The sequence below is a fragment of the Ursus maritimus genome, unplaced genomic scaffold (assembly GCF_017311325.1).
Source record: "Ursus maritimus isolate PB19 unplaced genomic scaffold, ASM1731132v1 scaffold_8, whole genome shotgun sequence".
NCBI classification, from domain to species: domain Eukaryota; kingdom Metazoa; phylum Chordata; class Mammalia; order Carnivora; family Ursidae; genus Ursus; species Ursus maritimus.
In genome coordinates, this window is record NW_024426996.1 from 51,772,089 (window position 1) to 51,788,949 (window position 16,861).

General features: G+C 49.3%; 1 long non-coding RNA gene across 1 annotated transcript; it reads right to left on the reverse strand.

Annotated features, from left to right (window-relative positions):
• Nucleotides 1-9,322: 9,322 nt before the first annotated feature.
• On the reverse strand, nt 9,323-13,035 carry LOC121101399. Its single transcript, XR_005833379.1, has 3 exons — nt 12,740-13,035; nt 12,566-12,598; nt 9,323-12,469 (listed from the first exon to the last, which is right to left on the reverse strand). It is a non-coding gene; the product is annotated as an uncharacterized LOC121101399 (long non-coding RNA).
• Between the last annotated feature and the right edge of the window lie 3,826 nt (nt 13,036-16,861).

Sequence of the window (16,861 nt, forward strand, 5' to 3'; positions counted from 1 at the left end):
AATCACCTCCTCTCCACGCTCCTGGGTGACTCAGTCGGTTGAGCATCCAATTCTTGGTTTCAGCTCAGGTCAGGATCTCAGGGTCACAGGATCAAGCCCCATGTCAGGCTCCGCACTCATTGGAGAGTCTGCTTGAAGATTCTCTCCGTCTCTACCCCCGCTTGCACGTGCTATACTCTCTCTCTAAAATAAATAAATAAATAAAAATTAGTAAATAATTTTAAAAAATCTTTCTCTCATATATAGAGAATTATATAAACACATATAATCTGAATACATATGCTATAGCTGTTTGGGAGAGTATAGATCTGCATATAGGAGACACAGATACAGCACACGTGCTGTGGATAGAGACACGTATCTATACCGTATCTATATCTGTACACAGACAGTTCTATTGGTTCTGTTTCTCTGGAGACCCCCGATATATGGGTTCTTGTAAGGATTACATGGGAGAAGGTTGGTAAAAGATGAATTACATTGTGCCTGGGGTGTACAGATCTCTCGATAAGTGGTAAAAAGGGACCAATACTTCTAGCTGGCTCCATTTCGTCCCTCTTTCTCTCCATAGAGCCCAGGGTCCCAGGCGCCGGCGGCCTCGCCCCAGCGCTGCTGTGTCTTTGGCTCAGGTGGCTGCAAGACTCAGGTTTAGGCTGGAGGAGGATGGAAGAACAGGCCGCCCTTGCCATGAGATTCTGGGCGCCATGGGTTCAGGTGTTGCTGGGGGATACCTGCAGGTGCGGGGACTAGGACGGCCACATCTGATACCTTCTGAAATTAGAAAAGGCCCCCGTCAGCCTCCTCAAAGACCACCAGGCGTTAGGCCAGCCTAGCACGATGTAACACTAACAAGAGCTCTCCAGATACTCAGACGCCCCGAGCAGGCTACCATCAGGCCGAAAGGAGAAACTATCCCAGTATGGGCTAAGCCAACAAACCGTAAAGGAAACAAGGAAGACAGAAATACTTTCTGAAAGGTGAGCCCTTACACATTCCTACTGCCCTTTATTTACTCAGGGTCTGGGCACCTGGCCCTAGCGGGGATCAGCCAGACCAAAGAGCCTCCCTGCTCCCAGCAGCACTGCTGTCTCCCCGTAGACCCCGCCCGAGGGGAAGGGTCTCTGGAAACTGCCCTTCTCCTGGAGAGCTGCTTCCTGGGAGCGGCAGCTATAGATTTCTGCCCCAGTTGTTTTTGGCTTGGACAACCTAGCTTTGAGGTCCTGCTGACCGCTCTGAAGTCACCCTGTCCTGGATCTCCATCCCAGGCCACGGTATTGTTTGCACTTCCTGTGCTCCTTCACTTCCTTACCTTAATAAGGTCGCACCTTCCCGGCGCCCCTGGGCTACTGGCAGGACGACACAGCATCGTGCAGTTGTTTCGTACAATTTCGAATTGCGGTCCCTTAAGGTGCCTGCAGGGGCTGCAAGACTGAATGGCACAGGAATGAGGGGCCTGACTTCAGACGCGGTCTGTATCTCCAGGACCGGCTGCCTGATATTGGAATTGGGTGGGGAGGAATCCCAGGTGCCCGGCAAGGAATCCCGAAGAGGGATGTGCGCCGCACAACAAGGTTTAAATGGAGTCCTGAGGCTCCGTTTCACCTGGGTCTCCTAAGTCAGGTGAGCTACCAGACCCCAAGAGCAGATGGCCACAGGCCTGACCCCTGCTCCAAGAGTCCCTCCCGTTCATGGACAAGCTGCCCCCCTCCGGCCTCTTCCACAACAGTGACCTGGAAACCCTGCCCCCCCATTGCATTAGGGTCTTGCGCTCACTGTGGCGCTCAGTAATCGCGCCAAACAGGTGGAATCAATCGTCCTCATCCTAGCTCAGACCTCCCTGATGAGAAGGTTCCAGAGACTTTAAAATGGGGGAGGGGGAAACGGGCTAATGGTGATTCTAAAACATTATTCATTGAAAGGCATGTTCTTATTTCAGAAATGTTTAAAGATGGTGGGGGGGGTTCTAAAATGGATAAAACCCAATATTAAAGACCTGGGAGTACTTTTTAGCAGGTAAGTGATTTGTTTGGGGTGCAAGGCGTATCTATTCCATCACCTTATATCATTGATAATTAGTGGGTGACTACGAAAATCATGGTAATATATGACATTTTCATTGTGTTTCCCACTTTAGAGCATGTGAAAGACTTCATCGTTCTTCATGCATCTAAGAGAAATCCTAAAGTTGCCAATCTGATTTTCCTCCTCTATCCAGAAAGAATTCTTTCTTACTGGGAGAGAAGCTAAGTTCATCCACAGAAGGAAAGAACAGATGGTGTGGACAGAAGAGAAAAATAACAGCACACGCAGAGGAGGGGAAGGGTTTGGGGGGGTCGGGGGAACTTGAGCCAAGGGTGTGAAGTATGTGTGTGTGAGGAAGGGATTGTCTGTGTATCGTGCGCTTCGATCGGCTTTACTGTCCAGGAGATATGAGGAAGGAGTGGAATTCCTTTGTAATTACTTTTGGCTATTGTATTGTACTTCTTAAGTATGATAGCTTTTTTTTTTTTTTTTTTTTTTTTTTTTTTTGAGAAAAAGGAGGGGGAGAGGGAGGGGCAGAGGGAGAAGGAGAACTTCAAACAGACTCCAGACTCAGTGTGGAGCCCAACACAGGGCTTGATCTCACGACCCTGATACTGTGACCTGAGCCAAAATCAAGAGTATGAGGCTTAACTGACTGAGCCACCCAGGCGCCCCAGTACGACACCATTTTGAGACTGAACCACGTAGGTCCAGGCTTTTAAGGGGAACATGAATTTTAATGCTGTAATATAGCAGGGCAAACATCATTCAGTGGAGTATTTAAAGTAATTAAAGCATAGTTTTAACAATGCTAATATTAATCAATTTTCACTGAGTAAATACATAAATCCTTCATATATTCAAAATGGTAGAAGGGGCAATGTCGGTTCACAGATCTGTAAAACATCCTGTTTCAGTGAAGGTATGACAGCTAAATTGAGTAAGTGTTTGAATGTTTGCACCAAATGATCAACTGGCTTTGCCAATTGTTTCAAAATTTAGTAGATCTGTATGTTGCCCATGATGACACTGTTAATTACTATTAAAAAGACTTGTGCCTGGGGTGCCCGGGTGCCTCAGTTGGTTGGGCATCAGGCTCTTGGTTTCGGCTCAGGTCATGATCTCAGGGTCCCAGGATTGAGCCCTGTGTCGTCGGGTCTCCACGCTCAGCCGGGAGTCTGCTTCTCCTCTCTCTCTCTCTCCATCTGCCCCTGTCCCCTCCTCGTGCACTCTCTCTCTAAAAGGAATAAATATATCTTAAAAAAAAAAGACTTGCTCCCATCAATTCCACACCTCAGAATTACCCAAGAGATTAACGAGGAAGTGCGGAGACATGAGTGAAGCTGGCGTGTGTGTACGGGAGGGCTTGTTGGCTGTAGGAGCGTCTGAAGGACAAACAGCGAAGACTGAACTCAGGACAAACGTGCCAGGGCTCTGCAGTTGATGATAATAGGAAGGAGGGACAGTGATTAACAGAGAGGCAACATTTTGAGTGTGAGGCTAGAGGACCAACTTCAAGGTTTGATGCCTATGAATGTAAATTTCGGAGATTGGGGGTTTGCACAGAGGCCACTGTCAGAAACTGGACCTGTAGGTAAGATGAGGGCACATGGCCTCTGGCCATCAGGTCTTGCTGGCCTCACCGCAGCATGGTGGGGAACGTCCCTATCCTAGGAAGCTTTTGGTAAATTATTATCTACACTTGTACAAAACCAATCAATCAACTTTACAATCTATTGTTCCAGGAGAGTTCAGTTATTGCCCTAGGTAAGAGCTTGGTATTTGGACATAGTTTAAAATATATTGCTTTGAAAATACTGAATTTGTTTCTACTTTTATGATATATAAAACCGTGTGTCTTGTTTAAAGTACTTTTATGGTGCCAAATGAGTACACTTCCATGGATGAAAACTTCAAAAACCAAAAGACACACCTGGTCCTGGTAAGGATTACAACAAACAGAAGGAAGTATTAAATTCTAGGCAAACAGTAGCTTCCTTGTATCACCCAGACGACAGAGGGACTCAGAAAGGCACAATGCAGCACCCAGAAAGAAGTTCACAAAGGTTCCTGCTCCCACCATTTCTGTACCTTCCTCCACCTCCCCTTCTTTCTGTCTCCTCTCCTACCAAACTGCCCAGGAAGTAAAGGAAAGGAGATGAGTTCCTGAATCTGCCCGCCTATCTGGATGACTCTGGAGAGCCCCCTTCTGCAATCTGAGAAGGTCCCCAAGAGGTACACCAGAATAAACACAGGGCTAAGTGGCTGTGGGCATTCTCCGGAGGAATCAAAATCCCCTCAAGTCTCCTGGATTACTGAAGCCAATTCTTAGGTCCAGAAAGGGTGAGAGTCTGGTGCCAGTGACTGGCAAGCCCCTTAAGCTCGTGCCTTTCCACCATGCTACAGGTACCCCTGAATGAGACTGGGAGGTGGTAGATTTATGAGGGTGGGGACCAAGTTCGCATTCCTGCTCGTGTCCAGCAGGATGAACTTACCAGTTGCCTGGAGGAGGCCAGGCTGGGGATGAGAAGGTCAGCTCTGTCAAAGAGCGAGGCAGTGGGCTATGGCACAGATCTGGGGACCCGGGAGTGATGCTGGGAGGCATTCCCATGGCAGCTGGCACACCAGGTCTCTCTCCCAATCTGTGCTTGTGTATTTCTAAAAATATGTCTCTCTTCATTTTCTCTTGTTTGTTTTAGCCCATTTTAAAGAACATAGAATTTGAAATCAGAAAAACCAGGACATAAACCTGGGTGCTTTATAGTATAACGCTGAATGATCTTGGGGAAATTTGTATAAGTCCCGAGTCCTATCTAAAATGAGGATAATTGGTCATACCTACCACATAGAGCTGTTTAGAGACTTAAATAAGATCATTCTTTAAAGAAGGGCTTTGTAAGGGTCTGTATATGTTAATTATTATTTTAAAAACCCTGGCCCTGGCTTTTTTGTGTGTGTTCGCTACCCCCCTTTGTTTTTTACCACCCACCAATTTTAAAAACCAGCCTCCTGTACCTTCATCCAAGTTGTTCAAAGAGAGACAAAGGAGGGTGGGGGGAGGGGGGAGCAAGGGTAGGGGAGGACCCGGACAGGATCTGGCTGAGGACAGAGTTCCATTGTTCTATGCCAGCAGTCTCCCTCAAGCTGTCACTAACCAGCACATCTGATTAATGACAGCAACATTTTTTAACCAGCCAAGAACTAATCTATTTGTCCGAAATCAGCCTGTGTTTCCCAATCTCCTAAAAGAGATCATGAAAGGATTTGTCAAACCCCTTAAAATCCAGGACGTTACCCTCATGACCCTCCCTTGATCTGGCAGTCCCGTTTTTTCACAAAGGGAATCAGATTTGCTAGACCACGTTCATCCTTACTGATCTCAGGCTACCTTCATGAATTACCTTTAGAAATCCCCACAGACCACTTGTCCTCAATTTGTTCTAGAATGTTCCAGGGAGGTATCTCTCCTTGGGGGGTGATAGGACTTGGGCGAATCCTGATGGCTGCCAGGTTAGTAAGGAGAGAAGGGGGGCAGGTGCCAAGCTGTGTCTGGGAGTTATATGCAAGGCAGGGAGGGTAAGCAGCAGGAACGTAAACGGGCATTCACGCAAGGAGCCCTCAAACCGCCCCCCAAGGGAACCGAATCAAAGGCCCAGGGAATACGTAAATTGAGAATTAAGGTTGTCAGGCGTTAAAGAGCAGCACCTGACCACAAGAGTAGAAAACCAATAGTGGGAGCAGAAGAGATTGGCTGAACCGTTACCCACCTAAGCTGAGGCGTTAGCCTGAGGAAGCTCAGATGAATTCACTGGTCTCCTACCAGCATCTGGCCCGATTTGTTAGCCCAGGCACAGGAGTGACGGCTTTTTCCCTAGAGTATTTCATAAGACATCCATCCATGACACAGAAAGAAACTCAAGCTCATATACAGATTCAGGAACCCACTTTCTCCCACCTCTTGAAAATTCATCCATTTGGGTGCATCTAGTCTTCTGGCCTCTTCTTCGTCAGCCACATGGTTTTGAAAACTTTCTGGCAGCTCCTCTTCCACCATAGCTGCTGGTTGTTTCCATAGAGTTGAGTCGGGGCTAAGAATATGGGCTTTGGTGCCAAAGAGACCTGGGTGTATGTCCCTGGTAGGTCATTGACTTCAGGAGAACTCGAGAGGCTACCCAATTTGAGCCTAAATTTTCTTGTTGAAAAATAAGGATAAAGGTAATCCTACCAAATGGGATCTTTGAGGGACTTCCATGAAATCGTGTATTTAAAGATGTATTTATTTATTTTAGAGAGAGTGAGAGAGAGCGCGCACAGGGAGGGGGGTGGAGGGGCAGCGGGGGAGGGAGAGGGAATCTCAAGCTGACTTCCCACAGAGCGTGGAGGCTGACTTGGGGCTCAATCTCACGACCCCAAGATCATGACCTGAACCAAAATCAAGTCAGATGCTTAACTGACTGAGCCACCCAGGCGCCCCTAAATCATGTATTTAAAGCCCATGGCATAGTCCCTGCTAGCCATGTATGTTCCACACCCTTCCTATGGTCAATCGCACCATTACGCCCCATCGTTCAGGCCTCCCAGGATCAATACCCTTTGCCACGTGACTCTGCAGTTCTCACACTAGAGATGGTACGTATCTCCCCTCTCACTGGTGTTGAGCTTGGCTGCATGTGACTTGCTTTGGCCTCTGGAAAGTCGGCAGAAGGAACAACATGCCCCATCTCAGTCTAGGCCCCGTGTATCACAAATTTCTCATTCTATTTGTGCTCTGCCACCACCAAGGGAAGGACAGGCCCCAGGAGGCCCACTGGTCCCAGCATAAAGCAAGACTCATGGAGCAAACCTGGGCCCAATCCATAGCGGGGAGCCATGCCCAGCAGAGCTCTGCCTAGACCAGGCAAACCCCAGCCGGCCCACAAACACGCCACCAAGAAATAAGCGCCCGTCATCCACCACAGGGTTTTGGAATGGTTTTTTAAGCGGCATTGTTGTGGCAATAATTTATACTTACCTTGTCCAGGGCTTGGAGATGTACGCTTATTTAAAGCAGTTAAAGGGTTCATTTCTCTTTAATTCCAGTTCCTGCCAAGCCTCAATACAATACAATAGAAAGAGCGTGGGTTCTGGAACCAGAGAGACTCAATTCACATCTAGCTTCCTGAGTAGCTTTGGGCAGGTCACTTAACTTCCCTGAACCTCGATTCTTCATCTGTTAAATGGAATAAGAAGACCACCCCTATTAGTGGGAGATCTCAGGGGCATCATTGATGTCACATGTGAAGACCCAGCGTGGGCTCTCAAGGAAGGCGACTAACTCTCCTCTTTTCTTAAAAGCTTATTGTCTTTTGGAGAGCCTCATGTCCAGCTCTGGAGAGAGCAGACAGAAGTGTATAGAGTTTGGATACCTCCCCCAGAGCACAGGGGTTGAGGCATTCGGCTTCGTCGCAAACTTTGGTTCATTCATTCACATGTGTGCGGCACCTGTCGCGGGCCAGGCACTGGGAATCTGGTGGCCAATCAGGAAAATGAAGTCACCGTTCTCATGGAGCTTACATCTTAGAAGACGTCAAAGTAGATAATGAATGAGAAAACAAGAAATAGACTACCTAATTCCAAGCAGCAATAAATGCCATGAAGGATGTGGTAGAGACAGAGTAGGGGGTGGGGGCAGCAGTCAGGCGGACCTTGTTGAGCCGGTGACACCCTCTGCTTTCCAAATAGCAGAAATGTTCCTCTCTAGCCCTCTGTGCTCCACACTTACCCAGAGAAGCTCTTGTCGTCAACACTTTAACAACTTACATTTTTTCTCTTGCCTTAGCCACCTGCCGCTCTTGGTACGGATCCAAGTGAGTCTTCTAAACTCGTGCTCGGTCGTGTGCTCTTCCTTCCTCCTTCTGTGCATGTCTGCATTCCATAAGTTACCTTGGGCAGCCACACCCGCCTTTTCAGACACCCTCCTTTTCCTCCTCGGCTGCCATGGTGTTTGGTTTCATACATAGTGGAGGTTCTGTTTTTAAAGGCTCTCACCTTGTCGTCCATCTTCCCTTAAAGAACCTTGCATCATGCTCATCTCTGAAATCCGCTCCTCTGTCGCCTACGGTTTTGACTGTCCCCCAAACCCCCATCTCGGCTCTCAGGAACTCCAGGTTAAATGAGAAGATCACCTTCATTGTCCCAGCTCATGTCAGCTTCAGCCTTCTTTGCGGCCAGAGGAGAGCTCGCACAAGCAGTTTCCCTCCCTCCTGGTAGACGAACTTGTTGGGAACACATGCCAATAATTGACTAGATGTTTCCTCTGCCTTTAGCAAAATGAGTTTCCAGCAGTCCTCTTGAGTAGACTGGTGACTCTGAAAATGTATTGGCCATACAAATGACCCGAGTGGTTCGGCAAAAATACGGATTCTGATTCAGTAGGTCCGATGCCAGGCCCAAGACTGCATTGCAAACACGCTCCCAGGTGCTGCTGGTGCTGCTAATGGGCAGAGCTCACTTTGAACAGACGGTTTCCACCTGCCATCACAACCGCCGCAGAGCCTGAGGCTGGATTTGCAATCCTAGTGAAGAAATCATCTCTCCCTCTAGGTGCCTCTACCTAGAGAGCAGTCTGGGCCACATGTCCACGGCAGTATTTCTTCTCTCTCATGTTCTGCCTCAATCCCAGGGCCTCACTCCCCAATGTCCTCCCTTCTATATATTGTTCTCTGTAGTCCTGTTGATTTTCCCAGTTGGCTGTCAAGAAAAGGGGCACATCTTACTAGGGCAGGGAAGAACAAGACAGATCTGCCCACAAGGGTCAGAGAACGTAAAATGACCCCTGAACCTTAAAGGGGGAAAATGTACACCGAAAACCCCAAAACCACATTCAAGGGAAAAAATCGTTCATTTATATAACCAGAAGAATAGCAGTGAGAAAGTACCCAAGGATTTTTAAGGATTTAAAAAAAAAAAAGATGAGAAAAAGATTATGAAAAATACTCATTAAATCATTCATTCATTCATTCAATTCAGTTAATACTCGAGCATCTATTAGAGCCTGTGCCAGGCTCTTTCAGGCGCCGGGTACCTGTGCTGAAAACGACAGAATCCACCCCTTTCCTCATAGAGCTGACATCCTCCGGGGGGAAAAAGGCACTAAGCAAGGCAGCAAAGAGATACTTAATTACAAATAGTGATTGACTACAAAGGAAACAAGGTGTAGCGATAAAGAATGAAGTGTCAGCGACCCGCTGTGCAGAAAGTGGTAAGAGGCCCCTCTCAGGACATGGTGTTCAAGCTGAGAGTCCAAAGGCCAGAAGCAGCAGGACCTGGGAAGAGTCAGATCGGAGGTGGAGGGAGGAAAGCTCACTTCGAGGGGAAGCAATGGTATCTGCAAAGGCCCTGGGGTGGGAAAGAATCCAGTGGGTCTGAAGAACTGAAATGCATCTGCCTGGCTGGAGCCTAGAACAGTGGGTGGGGCCGCAGAGGAAGCTGGAAGGGGGCTTATAGTCTCGGATCGTGGCAATTAAGCAAAATGAACTTGAAAGCTTAGTGCAAGAGGGTAAATCTATAATTTGGTGGGATGGGATTTGTTTAAACAAGTATTTCGAGTGTCTACTTGCTCCAGGATTGGTATATGGAAATAGATGGTAGATTAAACAGAAGAAAAGGATTTGATTGAAAGGAAATGGCAAGACCCTCAGTCACTGTTGAGAAAGCTGTTGATTTACTTGGATAGATGGGAACCCAAGAAAGGAATGTGGTAGAGAGTGTTGGGGGTTTGCGGGTGGTAGACACCAGTGTAGCCCTGCATTGGGCTGGCCTTGGATCACGGAAGCAAGAGGCTAAACATACTGCACGTGTGTGTGTGTGTGTGTGTGTGTGTGTGTGTGTGTGTGTGAGAGAGAGAGAGAGAGAGAGAGAGAGAGAGACAGAGATTAGAAATATATATCAATGATATTAAAGAAAACTTTGAAAAAGCAAACCCTCCATAACCTCACCAAGCTCACCTAACCTCTTTCATTTTGGTCACATCTTTCTAGCATCTGGTTGCACGTGTAAGTGGCCCACTTGCTGCAACCATCACAGAGGTACTGTGTTGTCCCGAATTGTCACCGCAGCACACACTGCTATGCAAATGCAGCACTGCCTAGACTGTGTTTCCGTGGTCTCCACGGTTACATTTTAGGGGATACCCCACATTTTTTTCACGAAAAAGTAATTCTCTTCTCCTTTGGTGGTCGTGAGGCCAAGTTTTGGAGCCAGACAAGCCTGGAGTCAAACCCTCAGTTTGACACTTACTGTCTGGGCAACTTGGGCGAAACTGGCCTCTTGGAATGGCAGTTTCCTTGCGCATAAAGAAGGAACGGTGACCCTTACCTCCCAGGGTAGCTATGAGAACTACGATATTGGATAGAAACTGAACATGGAGATGGGTCCATAGTGATAAGTGGAAGCTCTTTTATCAATGGTACCATTTTTAGTATTCTCTTTTGGCAATTTCAAACAGGATGTAGCACAGCAGGAGGAACTCCGAGGAGTGTAAGTTTCGTCTAAGTTTCACAGCAACAGACAAGACCAATTGTCCTTTTCAGGGTATAGGGGAAGGTCTTCTGCCCAGATCGGGCCAGAACAGTGCCCAGGCACTCACACCACACAATTCTCTCCCACCCCATCTCTCTGCACCTGGTTTCCCTCCCAAACAGGGAGTTACTTGACCTAATTCCACTGCGTTCCCTCAGGGTCCAGGTATCACTACCTTTCGTAAAACCACATTAATACTTCAGGGACACCAAAGCATTCATCAGTCCCCTGAAGCAAAAACATTTACCAAAGCTTGCCTGGCCAGGCTAAAAGAACTGATGCAGCTTAGAAAAGCAGATCCTTTGCAGACAGAAAACCTCTCTGCCCCTGCCCCCCACCCACCCTGTGGGTGTGCCCTGCTTAGTTCTGTTTTCTTCCTAAAGGCCGCTGAAGCCGATCAACCCTTCGGCTGAATTTAAGGGTGAACGCTCTTCGCAAAGTGTCCAAGGTATTTGATACCTGACATAAAGACAGCAGGCTCTGTGTGTATAAAATAGTCAGGAAGGAAGAATGACTCCGCATAATTCTCTTCAGCAAATCAATTATCAAGCACTCATTCATTTGACCAATTTTTATTGAACACCTATTATGTGTTAGATGCTGAAAAGGATACAAATACTAATCAGGCATAAAAGCCACTTCTGGATGCTGACAGCCTAGGAAGAGAGCCAACCTAGGCATAACACACATATGTGTGTATGTGTGTGTGTATGTGTGTGTGCGTGTGTGTAAATACCTAAGTACAAAGTATAAGCAAGAATGTCAGAGGAGAGGTTCAGATAAAGTACAGGTGGGGACCCATTCATTCCAGCTGAGGCCTGCCCTGACCACCTGATTTAAGATCACGATTGTTCCCAACTCCCATTTCGCTTTCCCAAGGCACTTACCACCACATACGTTACTTACTTATTGTTTTTGATCCACTACCCCCACTGGAATGTCATTTCCCTCCGTAAGGGCAGAGATGTTTGTGTTCTGATGCGTCCTGAGTACCTGGAATGGAGCCTGGTACATAGTAAGCACTTGACAGATGTCCCTGAAAGCCTGGTGAGCAGGACAGGTGAGGTCCGAGATGACCATCTCTCCGTCCCGCCATTCAATAAGCATCTGTTGAGCATCCTGTCCATGCCAAGCATTAGCTTTGGCCCTGGAGATGCAAAAAGAAGAAACTTTCTGCCCCCTCTAAGGGCTGGCAACCCAGACAGAGGACAAGGGTGTCCTGCTGAGACAAACAGTGCGAGCAGAGGCTCGAGAGACACAGCCATGGGCCATTTCAAGAGAAGGGGCAACATGGCTATGAGGGGGACATGGAGGAATAAAGCCAAAGGGGCACCATGGGCACCGAGCTCGGAGAGCACAGAGCCCCTGGCTGAGCCGTCCATGCTGACAGCTGAACCCTTACACGGCTCCGAGATAGAAGCTTCATTTTGAACCAACTCCCTCAGTGACAGACAGAAGACTCCATCACAGCCAAATAAATCAGACTTAAGCCGAGAGGTGGAAAGTCAGACCGCGGTAATGCTCTCCTCCTTGCAGCCCATAGATTTTTCATGCTTCACGCTTTGCCTGTTTTCAAGCCACAGAGGAATGGGGGTCACACACGCAGACACGAACAGAACGCACTCGGGCTGTTTCCAACATCGCACGGATTTTCCCAGCCACGACGGGAGAAGGCCAGGTGGGGTGAACCCACCTGCCTTGCCCTTTGATTGCCGGGCCACCTTGAGAGGAAGAAAGATTGTTTCTTCAAGCAGCACATTCCTGGAAAGACCAGGTCGGGGCTGCAGCTCTGAGACACCCATAGGACTCCCCTCGCTCAGGCCTGCATATAACCAGCAGTCAGGATCACTCGCGGGGCCTTGCTGAGTGCTGAGCTCGGTGCCAGGCGCTGGGAAAAGTCATAAACGTGGTAGAAGACTCAGGAAGAGCTCATGTCTGACCCCCCAGGAGGGAGAGAGGAGACGCTATAAAAATAAATGCTTACACGCAGCAGTAGATTGGATGGCTGTTCTGAGCTCTGGAAAAAAAAAATAGCATACAAAAATAATTCTGTTATAAACTGACTCTTTCCTATATATAGCCAATACAAATAATCATCCACTTCCCTAGTTCATCTGTTTTGTGAGTTCCTGTTTTTAAATGTTGGTTAAAAACTCACCCACAAGCAGAAGTCTAGTGGCAGCCACAGAGGAATGTCCAGCCATCAAGGTGACCTGGAGGTTCCTGCAGGGGGCTGAAGGTGGGGGAGGGGCTATGGCAGGAACCCAGTGATTCATCCACAGGGAAAAATCAGGCCACTTGTGCAAAATCAAAAGCACGCGTTCCAGCTTGCTGCCGCTGCTGGGCTTCCGGTCCTACTCCCTGGCAGACTGGAGAATTCTGCAAGGGAGCGGACCCCAAAGCACTCTGCAAACGCTCCTACCCCTCCCCCTTTGCCCCTGCTCTGGAGTTTCTTTTTTTTTTTTTTTTTTTTTTTTAAGATTTTTAAATTTATTTATTCGACAGAGAGAGAAAACAGCAGGAGAGTGGGAGAGGAAGAAGCAGGCTCATAGCAGAGGAGCCTGATGTGGGGCTTGATCCCATAACGCCGGGATCACACCCGGAGCTGAAGGCAGACGCTTAACCGCTGTGCCACCCAGGCACCCCTGCTCTGGAGTTTCTTAACAGCCTCACTCTAAAACGCCCGGGATCAACAGTAGGGGGAAAGCACCTACACGCTGTGGGTATAAACGCATATGAAGAAGACACATCGCCAGGGGATTATATGTCCCAGGTCTGACGTGTGGCTGCCCAGGGTGCCTTTCCCTAGGAGCACAAGTGTGAGTGATAAAACCTAGCTCCCCTTAGCTGCCCGGCCAAGGAAACAAGCCCCCTGTCCGACATCCAGGCTGATGAAGTTCTGGCTGCAAGGAATGCGTGCTGGGAGGGGTCAGGCAGATGGGAGGGCTCACTCTTTCAACTTGCTAAGAGAATTCCAAGCTGAGTCTTGTCAGGAAATGCTACCTGGTGTTAAGCCTTGTAACTCTACCCAAGAAGCCTCCATTTCTTTTTAATTGTTTCCTCCCTCTGACCAAGGGAGCAATTTAAGTCACTCTGATTCCTCACCAACAGCCTATTGGGTGACAACAGACCAGAAAAGGGAAGACATTCCAGAAATAGGAAACCACTGTGAAAAATACCTGCTCTGAGCTGCATTAAAGCCTTAAGAAATAGGCCCACTCGCTGGTAATGCAATTGTTCAGACTGTCAGGGGATCCGCACCAGCAGTGCGAGCTATTTTGGGTGGTCTTCTGGCTGCTCCGGACAGGGAGCGTGGGTCCTGTCATCCGCTCAGCAGGCCTCCACCGAGTGTCTGTACCGTGCTAGGCACTGACCATAGCTAATAGCTGACATCCAGCGAACACTTCCAGGCCAGGTCCTGAGTCAGTCCTTCCTCAGGATAGATGATCTAACTCAACCCCCCCAAATACCTAGGAGCATCTTGCCATCGTGACTCCCAATGTACGATCAAGCAATGAAGGCGCCGAGAGGTTCAGAAATTTCCCTGGGATCACAGAGCTGAGTCACAGAAAGCCAGGGTTGTACCTAGTTTAGGCTCCGGCCTGAACGGCTGTATTTCTCAGCCTCTACGAGAGATGTCCAGAAGAGATGGTGCAACTTGCCCTGACAGTCTGCTCCAGGCTTTGCCCTCAGAAAGTCCCTTCAAGGGAATGTGAATGTCTCCCCTTCCATCACAGTGCATTTCCTCTCGCTCAGCTCCAAGGGGAGCTGGAGAATTAGGCATAGTGGCCTCTGAGAAGGGGAAGGGGAAGACAAAGGGGAAGGGGTGGGGCGGCGCCTAGAGCCGGCACTGAGGGGACAGAGGCGTTCATTACCCCTGGAACTGGAACCCTTCCAGCAGAGGTCGCCTGCAGCCACTGGGAGCCCACTTGCCGCGTGGTGGAAGCCTGTGCTGCTCCTCCCCCCCGGAGAGCAAAGGTTCATCCGCCTGCCGAGAAGTCAGAATTCTGCCTCTGATGCAACACGTCTGGCATGCTGTCCAGTGTACAGTGCTCGGGGAAAAGGGCAAAGAGGGCTTTTGTCTCCATTCTGAGAAGAGGCCTTTCGATAACTGTGTTTCCCGGGCCTCGGAACACGTACACACCTGGGGACTCAGTCCCAGTCATCACAGGTTAAGGGTGGGACAAGGAACAACCCTGGAGCACAGACCCTGCAGCCCCGGACCAGAGCACGCCCAGAGGGCTCGTTCCAACACCAGGGGTTGTGTTTCCAGCACCATCCCACGGGTTCTGTGGGGCTGGGAGAGAGCCCCAGAGTCCGCATTTCTGACAAGTTCCCAGGTGATGCTGTTGGTCTAGGGACCCTGCTGTGTGTCTCCAGAGATCGCTCTGTAGAATTCTGGGTGCTGCGTTAGCCCCAGCAGAGGCATTCCTGCAAATCACAGCTGACAACACAATTCCAGCACAATATCCCAGAAGCACACGCGTGTGAGAGGTGAAGAGGTAGAGCAGGCGAAGAAGGGGGGACAGGTGGAGCCCAAGCAGAATGACGCTTAAGAAGAAACCTGTCAGAAGTGGGGGACTGAGGAGAGAGGAAGCCGGAAGAACTCACAGAGAAAGGCTTGTTTACCAGCCGGCTTTCCATCTCATCCCTAACTGTCCCGGAGTTGGGCTGGGCAGGGCAGGGCCTGCCCGAGGTGTTCTTGCCTTCCTCGGGAGGCTACATTTTCCTCCCAGCCACAGATGCCTGCATTTGCATTCTCTTCCCTTGGGAAAGGCTGGGACAGGTGTCCGCCCTGCGCTCCCAGTTTATTACCATAGCCTTCATTGAGGCCCTGCTGCATCGAAGATTTCAACACAAACAGCCAAAAGGGAGGTGTCCTGCCCTACATGTGCAATCATTTACGCTTCTAGAAAGCCTGGAAGTCTAGACCTAGAAAACAGGGTAGGGATCTGACGTGGTCCACTGAGGGATGCAACCTCATTGTTCCCTCTGAGTGGAAATCCCTTCCTCCTTGGCCTGGTGGGGAGCTCCTCACCTTCCTTCCACACTCATCTCAGGATTTCTGGCTTTGGGAGGTGATCCCTCAGCACCCCAGGGAGGGCCGCCATTCCTTTCTCTCTGCTCGCGCCCTGTACCGTTTCCCTAGTTCCATACTGCTCATGTGTCTGAGTGACAGGAAAGAGATGATGAGCCTCGAAGGATTCCCAGCCTGCCTTCCCCTGCCTCACCCGCTGAAAGGGCTCTTCCCACTTCATTGCTCCATTCTATCACTCTCGAGGAATAGAGATCGCCAGAATTTTTCTTTTCTGTGATAGAGGATCAAAGGCTGGGAGAGAAAAATGAAAAGACGGAAGGAAGGTTTTGAAGAGATAAGAGGCATGTAGAATAGGGCCAGAAGGATGTCTTCTCCAGAACAGAAAAGAAAAACTGGCATGAATCGGGGCAGTTTTCTGGGGGTTTTGAAGAAAGAGTCCCTGGGGAGGCCCAGGGGAGGCCCAGGCTGCAAGGACAGAGCAGGGGAGAGGTTATATTCAGGGCGGCTCAGGACCAGTCATGTGGATTCCATTTACGGAGCTTCACCGTACAAGTAAAGGACTTAAATTACTCAGAAGTATCTTTTGGTCACCGGGACCCTTTTTCTTGGACACCACTCTGGGACTGCCCAGCACGGACTACCCTTCCACTGGGTTCCATCCTGCGCTTCTCGGATCTTCCGCTTTGCCGTTCCTAGTGTGTGGCCCAGAGCCTGTGCAGGAGAGATGTGCGGAAAAAGTTAGCTTTTCTCCTCCCTTCTTCCCATCAGGCTGAAATGATGGCAGAATGCAGGATGGGCTGACAGCACAACTTGGGGGAACGAGGCAAATAAAACATCCCACCAAGTCTGCCTGGACGGAGGACCAGCAGCACAGTGCTGATCTTGGCTGGGAGCCCACCATTTACCAGCCCCCCCCGGGCCTCTGGGGTATGGCTAATTAAAGACATGGTTACTCATCTCATTCCCAAGTCGCTATTTAAGGAAGTAGAATCATGCCATTCCTATAAGGCCTCTGACCCTACGCTAGAGGCAAACAATGCCAGGGCTTGTCCAAGGGGCTGTTAAGTACAGAGCTGTTCAAAGAGCCTGGGAGGAGGGAGCAGACGGCAGGCCTTACAGCTGGCCCAGCTGCTGGACTGCCCCTCCTTCCACGTCCTCCTCTCTCCCTCCCACGAAGGGGCCGGGATCTGGTGGCAACCCCTCCCTGAGCCCCCTCCCGGGGCAACTCCTCTGTTTTCTGGA